This window comes from Tachypleus tridentatus, chromosome 9, assembly GCF_004210375.1.
Source record: "Tachypleus tridentatus isolate NWPU-2018 chromosome 9, ASM421037v1, whole genome shotgun sequence".
NCBI lineage: Eukaryota > Metazoa > Arthropoda > Merostomata > Xiphosura > Limulidae > Tachypleus > Tachypleus tridentatus.
In genome coordinates, this window is record NC_134833.1 from 98754215 (window position 1) to 98767541 (window position 13327).

Consider the following 13327-nt stretch of genomic DNA (forward strand, 5'->3'; position numbering starts at 1 on the left):
TCCAGGTCATAAAATAATAAAATGTAGCCTAAAAAATAATACAAAAAAGAATGAAAAATAAATAATAATCTTGATCGCTTGTGATTCAATCTGTATCATAAAAATGTTGGCTAGAACTGGTGACACGACATTCCCCATACTTTGGCCATTTATTTGTAGGTAGTTTTGGTTATTGAACATAAAGTTAGTTTTGGTGCTAGTGAATTCTATAAGGATTGCTAATTGGTTGCTGGGGATGTGTATCAATGGGTTGGGGTCTTGGATATAAAGTTCTAAAGCTACCTTGCAGTCTTCAGTTGTTGAGACTTCTGTGAAAAGGGAGATTACATCAAAACTGGTTGTTATGATTTAGTTGATTAAGAATACAGCAACTAAAACCAAAATAAACGAGTATAAAGAAACACCTCTATACCTATACTAATTAATAATCTAACATCCACCTGCAACGCCCTCTATAATCCTGTACCCGTTTATACTCTCGTCCCAAAGACATGTGTTCGTCAACAGTCACATTCAAATTCTCTCTTTCTTAACCTGAAGATGACCTGGAAGGGTTGAAACGTTGTTCTATCCTTATCAATAATAGTGTTAATATCCTTAACAGCCGTTCTGAAATACAACCTTAATAACTGTTTTAGTATTGTTAGAAACTATATCAAGGTGACTGCTTGAGCCCTATAAATGTAAAACTGAGTAACAACAGGGTTAGTCTGCAGTAACATGAATGGGAACAAATGCATTTCCAGTATTCAATAAGGTATTTAGTTATAACCATATAGCAATATGACATTATTAAAGAACGTTTTTTAACAGACAATTCAAAGACCGTTGATAATCGGAAGAGAATACCTTTGGTATAAGCAAAACTGTCTAAAAACTACTGACATATGACGGACAGAACAGAGAATTTGACTGACCTATACACAATAAGAATCGTCAGACTGTGTATTAACTAATAATTTCCTTCATTAGTTTTCAGTATTAATTTTCTTCAACTGAAGTATGAAAAGGAAATTACAAAAATTATCATTTTACAGTGTATACTTGTTAACTGTAATTTCCAGAGGAAAAGGCGAAAGCACAGTTTCTTTGGTTCTTAGGGTTCTGATGTGGCTTTGCTATAAGAAAAATACATACACATACATATATACTTTTATGGTGCAAACTACAAGTGGTCAAAATGATGTAATGTTGTTTCATGTGTAACATTTCATCTTACTGTTGTTTTCTAGAGATAAACTGAACATGGTGCAATAACTAGAGCTTTAGCAAAAGAAAAAAAGTTTCCAAAGTGAACCTAAAGTTAGACGATTGAACCAAAGAAAGAAACGGGACAACGGAGCTCGGCACAAGAAACAAAACATTTTATTCCACTTACGCACGACAAGATGCAAAACACTGCACTAGCTATTTCAGAATCCTAAATAATTTGCAGTCTGATATAAACAACCCTATAAGGAAATTTAAATTAAATACTGATATGGTTAATTATCCACGAATGAATTGGCACTAACATAATTCATCACACCCATTAAGATTTCAAAAATGGAATCTTACTACTACGTCTTTATATGGTTGATGAGATTAGAAAAATTATTAGAAAACGTTATTTATCTAGCAATTTCAGACACATAAAGACTTAGACGTATCTAAAAGTATGACTCTAGATAATGTGTAGCGAGACTAAAAAAAGTCAACTCAGTTCAAAGTTGGTTATCCGCACTTTATACGTGAAGTAATGTTGGAGCAATCTTAAATGTGAAAAGTTTTGAAAATTTTTACACCTTTTGCAACTAGAAGAGAAAGAAACATTTAGTAGTTTTAAAATACCAGATCTCCATTCTAGCCACTTAATCTTCTGCCTGTTCCTATTTTTTTCTTTAAATATAATAAAATGTAAATATATTTGGCACCATAGCCTTGAGCTAGACAAGCACATCACGTAGAACGAAAAACCTTTAAAAACGGAATTGTTAACAGTTTGCGAATTTATGGCCCACATTTACATAAACGTTATAATGTAAATTTAATGTTTATCTACCGTTTTGCTCTTTTTCAGTTTAATGATAATTACTGTTATAATGCAAACTTAATTTACTTAACCAGGTTGTTACTAATGGTAATTAGTAGGCTTACTTATTTACGTGCTATAATATAAATCAATGACGAACTCGGAATCTGCTTTTGAGAAATCCTTGTAAAAGTGTTTTCGCGAAAATATGAGTTGTCTAAGGGATTTGGTGATAAGTTTGTTTTTTTTGTAGATCTAGGATAATTCGTTTGACATCCTTTAGAAGCTGTTGAGTGAAGCAGTTTATGAGAAGAGATTTCGAAAATTTCTCTGGTTTCTCAATAGGTGAAACAAATACTTTCCACCGTCTTGGAAGCCTACGGATCGAAATATTCGTTTGGTACCATTTAGAAGTCGGTGTGGCCAGCGATTTATGAGCAGTTACCTAACACACACACACAATGAAACTTATTATGTATATGGTATGTATTTATCTCCAAAATTGACCAGGAAATAACCTTTACCTTTGCAGGCGCACTAGCTAAAATGTTTCTGAAAGATGTAAACTCTTATTTTCTGCATTTAATGGTTTTAAACATTTAACGTTTGTTTGTTGTTAAGCGCAAAGCTACACAATAGGCTAACTTTACTGTGCCCACCGCGAGTTTCGTAAACTATTATTTTTCACATTAATAAGTCTTCAGACTTACCGTTGAGTCACTGTGGAAGAGGAGATAAAGCATTTAAAGATAAATACTTTAAGCATTATATAATACGTGTTCTTATTGTAGAAAACTTTTAAAACAGTCTACTGAATACACCATTTAAGCACTTCTCATTTTTCCTACACCTTAAGCATATGCATAAGAAACACTATACAAACCTTGTTTAAAGCATGTATCAGTACCTTCGCTTTTCTCGTAGTACCAAAACTTGTACATTTTACAAGAAGATTATTACTTTTCCCACAAAAAATATTAAAATTAAAAACTAAGTTATAGATATAGATTAGTATCTTGTTCAGCTTCCAAGTCGTTTCATTGGGATTCTTTTATGTTTTTATTCGATAGAGGCATATTCTACACTACTAAAAGAGTTTATCTAAAGTAAATAGTCATGCTTTAGACTATTTTACGAGTAACTAACACTAGTCATGAATATCACGAACGTAACTCCTGCAAGACAAGAGTAATTCAGTCTTATATTCACCAATGGCATTAGTATAAAAGTGATTTCATATCACACTTAAGTCCTCGAACATTGGTCATTTTATCGTTTGTTTGTTGCTAGTGGCTTCTATTTATTTAATAAGAATAACAGATTTCATTTTTAATTAAAAACACAAACAGTAATACAAGTTATAATAACGGTTATTGCAAATAATGATTCATATACAAAAGTATTACAAACGTAGAAACAATATTGAGTCAACTACCTGGTCTGGATCTGGAGACGTTATCTGGGATCACGATGAGCGAATTAATTATGAGTTGGCATAGGTACAATTCATATTAGGTTTTCCTTCATTTTTATACAGTTATTTAAAGGATGTTTCATGAATGTGTTTTCGAGATTGGTAAATAAAATGTTCTAAAAATAACTTCTTGGAAAAGCCAAGACATTAAAGATTTAATTACAGGTTGAAATTAGGACCCTAATTGAACGGTTTTATTAAATGAATTTTTGAAAAGTTATTTTCTCAACATGAAATTCAGTTACAGCGTATAAAATTATGTGATAAAACTGTCCAGTATTTTGTTCATAATTGCAGTATAACATATTCATACTTTAAAGCCATCTATTGGTGTAAATAAGTAATAGTTGTATTTGAAGGAAAACCTTAACAGTGAACTAACTAACAATGCGTTCTTCTTCGGCCACATGTCAAGTGTTTCCACCGATGAAGCTATGTAATGTATTTGTAAAAACTAATGTCTGATGTGAGTCCACTGAAGTTAAACGGTTCGTAATATTCGAAACTTATAAACGCTTCTGGTCATATATCTGAAGTTTCCGATTAATAAGACTTAATGGTTTCAGAAGTTTATATTATACAAACTATAGTAAACCAATAATATATACCATCCCTTGACGAATCGCGTTGATTACAAATAATAGATGTTAGAGGAGAATTTCTAGAAATTTCAGTCTGCACAACAATACACACGAGACACTAGTGTTTACGTACAAACATATATTATTGATTCATACACATGAAAATTCTTTACAATTGTAGTGAACAACGAGAACTTCGCGATACAGATTTAACAGTATAAGTTATGTACATTTCGAAATATAAATTTAACATAAACAAACATCAATATTTGAAAAGATATATGATAGTAAATACGACATGTAGTGTATATATAAGAAGTACTTTGTTCGAAAATTTAATTATGAAAGGCATAAAAAATTATACATGGAAGGGAAGAAACACCCGCTAAGGATTACACTCAGAGTTAACAAGTTCATTAAAATAGATGCCTTTAACAAAGTATATGAGAAACAAAAGATATATTTGTTGAGTTTGATATTTCCTGTGAAAATGAATCCAAGATGGTGGATTTTAATGATTATGTTCTGGGAGCTAATAATTACAAAGAGAGTTATAACGTTACAAATTCTCAAAATAAGAAATATGATGCAAAGTTAGCTGGTGGATGCAAAGACTGTATTAGAAAAGACAATCCCTTGTTTGACAGATTCTAGCTGATCATAACAAAAGAGAAGCAAGAACAAAAACTGACGAACTAGTATCTAAGGAAAACACACTGAATCATACTAAACATTTGAAATGCGAAGAATTTTTGTCAAGTCTTAAAAATAGTTTGGAGATGAAATTTGAAAAATATCAATAGTTTATTAGCAACTTAAATGTAATTTCTTCCATATATCTCTCGTACAATGCAAATAAAAATTAATGGACGAATATAAATATATCGAGTTGGAAACTGTTCAAACAGCTATAAAAATAATACGCTGAATTTTGCTGAGGCAAAAATACATGATGATGCACGTATTGAATAAAAATAAAACATTAATACAAATGCTCATGAGTGACTCTTAAAATACTAGATTAAGAGCAAAAAAACTGTTAGTATATCATTATTTACAGGCTCATTATAATATTAAAAATTAAATAAACGAAAACAAAAGCAACTGGTGGGTTCATTTAAATATTCATAACGCGAGTAAAAATCTTGTATATTTTAAGCCCGCGGTGAATCACCTTAAATGGATATTTAAGACTCAAACACTAATTTTTTTCACCTGTTCTTTAATGATTATACAAAAGTTGGATGACCATACCAAATGATAATGCCTTGATGCAGTGATATGGCTTTAAACTCATCTCATCTGATAGTCATGGAAGATTTCCACTGACTTCTTGTGCATTCAAGTACAGCACTGTTTCTGCATATTAAGGAATTAAGTACATTAAGTGTACTCAAAGAGTCTAGCGAATATCACACAATATTTTCCGTATAATATTCAACTAAATGAGATGAGAGATAACCATGAAACAGCAGACTTTCATTTCAACATAGAAAATTGCTCAGTAGTTAGGAAAATTAAGACTACAGTGCTCTTTCAAACAAGTACTCTAAATTCTAGTAATCGTTGACAGTTATGTAAACTGATGATATCTTAGGTTTTATATATACTAATTCCAACCATCCAAAATCTGCCATAATCAAGCAGTTGTTAGTCAATGTCTTGAAAATATCTCGTTGTGAACCTTCTCCAAATAGCTCAGAAAGGTTGTGGTTGTTTGAATTAAGCACAAAGCTATACAATGGGATCTGCCCACCGCGGGTATCGAAACCCGGTTTGTAGCGTTGTAAGTCCGCAGACATACCGCTGAGCCACTGGGGGGCAGCTCAGAAAGGAAATGATGCAGTGTCATTTTTGGTCCTGTCAACTTTGTAACCTTGTGATCATCAAATGACAATAATATAATGTTGTGCATATGTCATACAGCAGACGTCACTTGATAGCTTGTAAAGAAATAAATCACGTCAGTAATTTTGCAGTCAAATAACTATCCTAGCTGCTTTTAACTCAGTCATCATGATCAGGATGTTGTTGTCGGCATCTCAAAGTACATTGCAATATAATGCTGCTTCACTTCATTGAAACATTTGATTTAGCCAAGCACTAAACTATACATATCCAACATTCGTTATTACACTGCTTGTCCCCAAATCCATTCATTCCAGATAGCGAATGTCACTAAAAGCCACAAAATTAACTGCTGCACACCATCAAACTTTTCTGTAGCTTGTGGTTGTCCTGGTAGTGTAAATTACGTAACAGAGAGGCCCATAGATCACCTGTTCATGCTTAATGCTTCACTCTTTGAAAAAATAGTTCAGATTGGCAGATATCGTCCAGCAGTTACACGAATAATTACAAATGGCATTAAATAGAGCTGGGGTTGATTTACTCTGGCTAACGAATGTCTAGAAGTTCTGTAAAAACAAATCTCATTCAGTATCAGACTCACCAGACCACAGACCATCCTCACTTATCTGTGCCTCCCATTAATTGAGATGAAAGTGGTGTATCTAATTGTCTATTCTGAGTGCATCAAATTATGACAGTGTCATGGAACTTCAAAGTATCAGCAGAAAATGTTTTCTAGTTCTAACAAATTTCTTCTTCCTGTCTACTCTTTGATATTTCCAATTTCACTGAGTTTCCATCGAGGAATTGAATAGGAACTGCAGGATAACTGGTGGCTAACCAAGATATTTATTGTGAAGTAGAAATGTGTTTCTTACTGAAATCAACTGAGTTTAACACAAAGAAAGAGACTGAACACAAGTTAAACAAAGTGAAGCAATTTCTTGTCGCTCAAACAACTTCAAAGGAAAAGATGAATGTATTAGGTCATCCCATAAGTGATGTAGAAAAATTTAATGCAGAAAGTGCATCATCATTTCTGTCTTTGTAGAAGGCTTTAGTGACGAAAATATGTAGTAGGGCATGTATAAAAATGTTCAGACAAAAAAAAGAAACTAACCCAACTTCACTTTTTAGATCAGTAATCAAATAAACCCTTATGAAGATGGATGTGTATGAGGAGTACAGTAGGTCTATAATGCTTTATGAGTTTAAAAAGGCAATAGTACAGGAGAAACTACACGAAACATTCAAGGTGTTTATGATGCGGAGTCTCCCAATGAAAGAAAATGTCGAAGATAGTTTCAGAAGCTCAGATCAGGTGACTACAGCTTAAGTGATGTGCCATTTTAAGGTCATCCTGTTGAGTTTAATGATGACTTGCTGCTGCTGTAACAGTTGAAAAACAAGAACAGAAGCTTAATTCAGCCCACTCAACAATTCTCCGTCATTTGCAACAGCTTGGAAAAGTGTCAAAACTTGGAAAATGGGTCCCCCATGATTTGACAGAAGCCAACCTTAGAGCAAGAGTGGACATTTGCACTTCTTTGCACTCTCGTGAACATAACTCAACTTTTTTGAACATGTCAGTGAATGGTTGTGTAAAATGGATATATTATAAAAATGTTAAGTGCCCCAGACAATGACTCAGTGCAGGTAAACTAGCTAAAGCACAGCCCAAAATGGACCTCCACCCTAGAAAAATCTTGTTAAGCATTTGGTGGGATATTGCTGGTGTGATCCACTTTGAGTTGCTGCCACTCAATGTAACGATTACATCATACTTCTACTGTCAACCGTTAGAACGCTTGAATGTTGCACTGAAAGAAAGGAGGTATGCTTTGACCAATTGTAAAGGTGTTGTGTTACACCAGGATAATGTACTGCCCCATACAGCAAGGATCACATCTGCAAAGATCGAAGAGTTAGACTGGGAAAAACTTCCACCTCCTCTTTATTCTCCAGACTTTGCCCCATCTGATTATCATCTATTCTAAAGTTTGCAAAACTATCTTGATGAAAAAGAGCTTGGAACACATGAAGATGTCAAAACTACCCTCTCTACATTCTTTTACACCAAACCCCAAGAATTTTATAGAAGTGGCATTCAGAAGCTTGTGAATCATTTACAGGAAGTAATTGATAATAATGGAACATGCATTATTGATTAAATAATATCAAAAGTATTTTAAATTCTTTATCTTTTTCTGAACCTAAAATTGAACATTACGTATTGGATGACCTGATAATAGTGGTATTTTTACCGTACAACAAACAAACCAAGTAGATTTAAATAAAATAATTCATGTCTACCTTAAATCTTAACTGCAGTCTATTTAACGTGTTAGAATTTAAATATTGTGCTAGACTGTGAACACAACAATCAGTAAAGACATTCTTAGGATACAAGCATCATCCAAGCCACATAAATTATGGTCATTCTTACTGTAAAATAAGAAACATCGTATATCCGGGCATCACCTAGTCTGCCATTATCTTTCTGTACAGAATGCTCACCATTAATTGACTAATCCGATTCCGTGAGTAACTTGGGTGAGAAGAACTTAATGAATCCTATTTAATGACTTTCTATATGAAAGACAAGACACTTCATATGCACAAACGTTTTATTAAAAATTATATATGAGCTAAGTGGGTAGGAAATACATACTAGGTTGCATATTGTGTATCTATGTTTTCACCTTAATAGTTGTGTTGAGTATTGGTTAATAGCTCTGGGAGTTGTACTCAAATGCGTTGATTCCTTATCTGAGACTGGCTTTGTTGCAGGAAGAAGAAAAGAGATTCTTTACTGATGCCATTAGTGACGTTTTGGATGTGTATTGTCATACTGATTCTCCATATTTTGCTTTTTCTTACCACACCGTTTTGTACTTTGTTTTCCAGCAGTATTGTTTCCTCTGAATGTCGATGAAGGTCTGTCGTACTTTCTACTATCAACTTACAGTATCATACCAAATGGGTCGCGCTGGATTTAGTAAAAAGGTGTCTTCTCTTGTCAAACTGTCAGTTACCTCATTTAATTTTACCCGGACATGGCTTAGCACATATAAACAGGCGAGAATTTTACCATGAGGTTACTTTGTTTTGTGCCATTTATACGGGAACTAATTTTAAAGTTTACGCAGCATTATTGTGATACTCGCAAGTATTATTTTGATGGCACTGCTTATATATGGTTAATTGCTTTTCAGACGCTTGTGTTATGGTTTCCAGCTTCATCCTTGTGAAAAGTTTAATGCTCAAACATCCTTATGCTGAATGTTGTTTCCTGAGACGATGAATGCACAACCAGATCTGTTATTGTATTTAATGTACGAACCATTTGTGTGTACATTAATTAATAGGTGACTATACACAATGCCCCACTGTGATATGACATGAAACAATTAGATAATTAATTGTTGTTTTCTTTTTATGTCAGTTGTTGGATCGTCTTGTAATTCATAATTAATTATAATATCAAAAATTTCGCGGTTGGCTCAGCGCCCATTTGTAAATTTGTTTTAAAAATACAAGCAAATGTGTATGCTACAAAATAACACAATTTATAAACGTTATGCAAAATAAAATCTGGTGTACATATTGTAAATATTGTTCACTGAATGCGAGGACGTAAGAAAAGTATAGTTGATTTATTTATCACCATGTTGATTTTTAGTTTGATTCAAAGTAGGTAGCTAGCTCTGATCGGAAGTTGATATTAATAAGCATCTAATAAAACGTTTGTATTACCTAGGGAAAAAAATTATGTATACTACCATAAATAAAAAATTCAAGCATATGTCTATTTATTCAGAACACTACAAAGTTAATAAGATACACGTTGTTATACAAAATGAAAACTGTGCTGAATGTGAATTTTATCAAAGCTTCCCACACACTACAATGTCATTGTTTTTTGTTAACAGAAGATAACCACTAGCGAGCGACTAACTAGTACTATTACATATAGCGTTTTTACATACGGTGAGGTAACGATTGGTGATTGATTTAAACAAAGTGAAACTAACAAGGTAAGCATATAATATCGCTGCATATGTGTATAAATATTACGTATGTGGTTATAAAAGGTAAAATACTTTAATTTTACAAAGCTTAATCAAGACTTAGGTTTTATATTATTATAGAAACAAAAAACAACGTTGCTTGTGTAGCATTATCACCATAGTATTAGCATTACAACTAACATTAACCACTCTGTACTCGTTACTTTTTGAGTGGTCTCTGTTTTGGAAAGTTATATTTATAACGCCCTACATGGAACAAAAAAGGGTTGGGAACATATAAAGAAAGAATATGTGTGTAAAAGTATAAGCTTCAAACAGATAAAGCGTATATTTTACTAACATTATTTTTCTTTGTAGTTAAGCTTACACAGTGAAATGTAAGGCAAATAAAAATTACTTTAACTTTATAAAGTTTTTAAGGTTATATGTGTTCATGGAGCTGTTGTTAAATGATGTAATTCTTAATTGTTGTTAATAGAACTAGTAATTATCACACGATTTACTCTTTAGCGTTAGGCTTGTGTTTCTTTTTGTTAGTACTTCACACCCAATCCATTCATTGCTTGTATTTACTGTTTTTAATTTTGATTTTCACTTACTACCACAGGTAGATAGCTTAGCTACAGGCCAACTGTGTAACACTAAAACTTATACTGCAGTAACAAACGACATTTGAATCAGAAATGTAATGAATAAGGCTAAACAAAAAGTCAGTACTATTTTCTAGTACTAGTATTACCAATATAGATACTGCAGGTAGGCTTAGTTACATTTCTTTTGTTTTTCTACTACATCTAGTATATCTTGTAGTAGCAATAATATATTACATAGTGCCAATTTAGTGAGTGATTATTTTTTAGTGTTTGTATAAGATGGTATCAGGCGATTTTCACATTATATGGTAGTACTAGTTACAAGCCACATTTCATTATGAACCAAAATTATTTAAGTCTGAACTGTTAATCAAAAATACATTTTTTTTCTCTATGAAAGATTTTCTTTGCTGTTATAGGCCTCAGCCAAACTATATTTTGATTAACATACATAATACAATATATATATGCAGTGCTGATTTACATCAGTGACATTTATTAAGGAATGGTCAATCAAGGTCTTGAATTTGCTGACGATAATTAAGGTCTTTGGTGTTTCTGGTTGTGTTTGTGAGGATGCTGCTTAAATGATTTTGATTATTTGGTGAGTGAGTAAATGGTTGTTGGAATAATAAATGCATGGTAATACATTAGGTTCTCATAATTTAAGTATACTTTTAATGTGAATAACCCAAATTATGTTATTGAATAAAAGCGTCTTGGTGTTCTGGCAAATCAACATCTTAAAACAATCCAATAATTACAGTGTTGCTTCTGGTAGGGAAGATAGGATTTTAGGATGTAACTGTGTAAATAATGACTGTAGGTATAAAGAGACTACAGTTTTATTTTATAGGTCACTGGTTGAGCATCGCTTCAAACACTGTGTTCATTTTTGAGCTTATTACTCTGGGAAGGATATTGAATTGTCTTAAAATAAAAGGGTTATAGGAGGGCTACTAAGGTAATACCTGGGATGGAAAGATTGTTATACAAGGATACGTAAGATATATGAAATTATTTTCTTCTTAAGAAGAGTTACAATGGATGTGATTGAGATGTTTAATATTTTTTAGGGAATTGGTAATGTCAATTATTAAAATATTTCATACTTAATCGTGAAAATAATAGTACTATAGAACGTGAATAAATTTTGGCAGCTAAGGTATTCAGTAATTTTTTTAATGGTGGTTAGCATTTCAAATGGTTTGCCTTCATATGTTGTGGATTAAGTAAATTTAGTGGAGTTTAAGGGAAAACTTGATAAATATTTTAAAGATAAGAGTTGGATTTAACTTTGTTTTGTTTTTTATTTTAATGTTTAGTGGTTGGAATGTCTTAAGTGGACCAACAGTTATTTTGTTGTCTTTAAGCCTCGTGTTATTTGTTAAGTATCACTTAGTTCTTACAGTGTTTGAGTTACTCTTCTAACTGATTATCTGGAAGCATCATAGTATTTTTTTTTCATATCATTAATGAGTATAGTATGTTGAAGCACTTATAATATGAAATTATATCATATTATCATGAAAACACAAGCCAGTGATAAAAAGGACTGTTTGCTTATCAAAATCTTCCATAGATGTTGTAAACTTGAAACTTAGGGTTTTCCCCTCATAAGGTTGTTTGAAACAGACAAAAAGAAAACATTTGGCTCTTCAAGACTTTCCTGACTCACCCAAATGTGTTTAAAAGAAAAATTTTAACCCACCTTTTATTTTTCAAGAAATTATTTATTTTGTTTTTAATCCCTTCTGTTACTGATGGTAACTCATTCCATATGCTAATTACCCACTTAAAAAAACAAAACTTTCCTAAATTAGAGTCTAACATGTCTTTTCTTAATTTTAAACTTGTAGTATATTATATTTTGTTATTTTGAGAATACAGTACAAATAAACCAGATGTGTTATTCTATCATTCTTTTAGACAATCATATAAACTGAATATAGCATATAAAGAAATCAAGGGGCTTATTGGTCTATATGGTTGTCATATACACTTAAGATAAAAACAACTAAAATCTAGCCCTGATCTTTATTTAGGTTTTCTACTTTTTTTGCCATTAGATATTTTAAAAAAATGTTAGTGATACTCTTAGTTTCCTTAATGAACTTGAACATCTCCATTACACTTTTTCAAACTCTTCTTTTTTTCTTTCAAGATAAAATTTCAGAAATCTACACTTGTACTCTTATGACAACTTTTATGTTCTAGGTATCAGCCTATGGACTCTTTCCTCAAGTTATTCTTTCATGGGTTATAAAACAACACTGTAAAAATTAGTTAAAGTTTGGCCCAACTGATGATTTTTATCTAAACTATTTACTGATATGTGCCAAAATTATATTAGGTTTACAACAAATTTAACACTAGAAAGGAAGATAAGTTTATCTGATAAAAATTGTGTATCTAGGCTTCCAACTATAGTAATGATAGTCTTATACATTCAGGGAACCATTTTCACCCTTATCTTACTAGATATCAAATGAGTTGTCACAATATAGCATAATGTTTTGGAATAACATGGGACCTATTGGTCCATCTTGACTGTTCCATCCTCTAAAGTAAATTAAAATAATTTAAAAAAATCTTAAAGCCAGCCCTTATCATTCACATATTTATCCAGCTTTTTCTTAAACTCAAATTTACTGCCTCTACAACATCCAAAGGCAATCCATTCCTCAGACCAACCATCCTGTTAGAAAAATGAAACTGACTTAGCTGAAAATGACTCATACCCTGCCAAAATTTATACTTACATACCTAGTCCTACTATTCTTACT

General features: G+C 32.1%; 1 protein-coding gene across 6 annotated transcripts in view; it reads left to right on the plus strand.

The window, feature by feature from the left end:
- The first annotated feature begins 9822 nt into the window (after positions 1 to 9822).
- The window catches only part of LOC143225852 (uncharacterized), a 77274-nt gene continuing 73769 nt past the window's right edge, over positions 9823 to 13327 (plus strand). For 4 of the 6 annotated variants that reach the window (XR_013014107.1, XM_076455979.1, XM_076455983.1 and 1 more), the window contains exon 1: positions 9823 to 9954. The gene's annotated coding sequence lies outside the window, so the exon portion shown is untranslated. Of the gene's footprint in view, positions 9955 to 10207; positions 10326 to 10582; positions 10705 to 13327 lie in introns of those variants that run through there. The other 2 variants (XM_076455980.1, XM_076455982.1) reach the window with 2 other exon arrangements.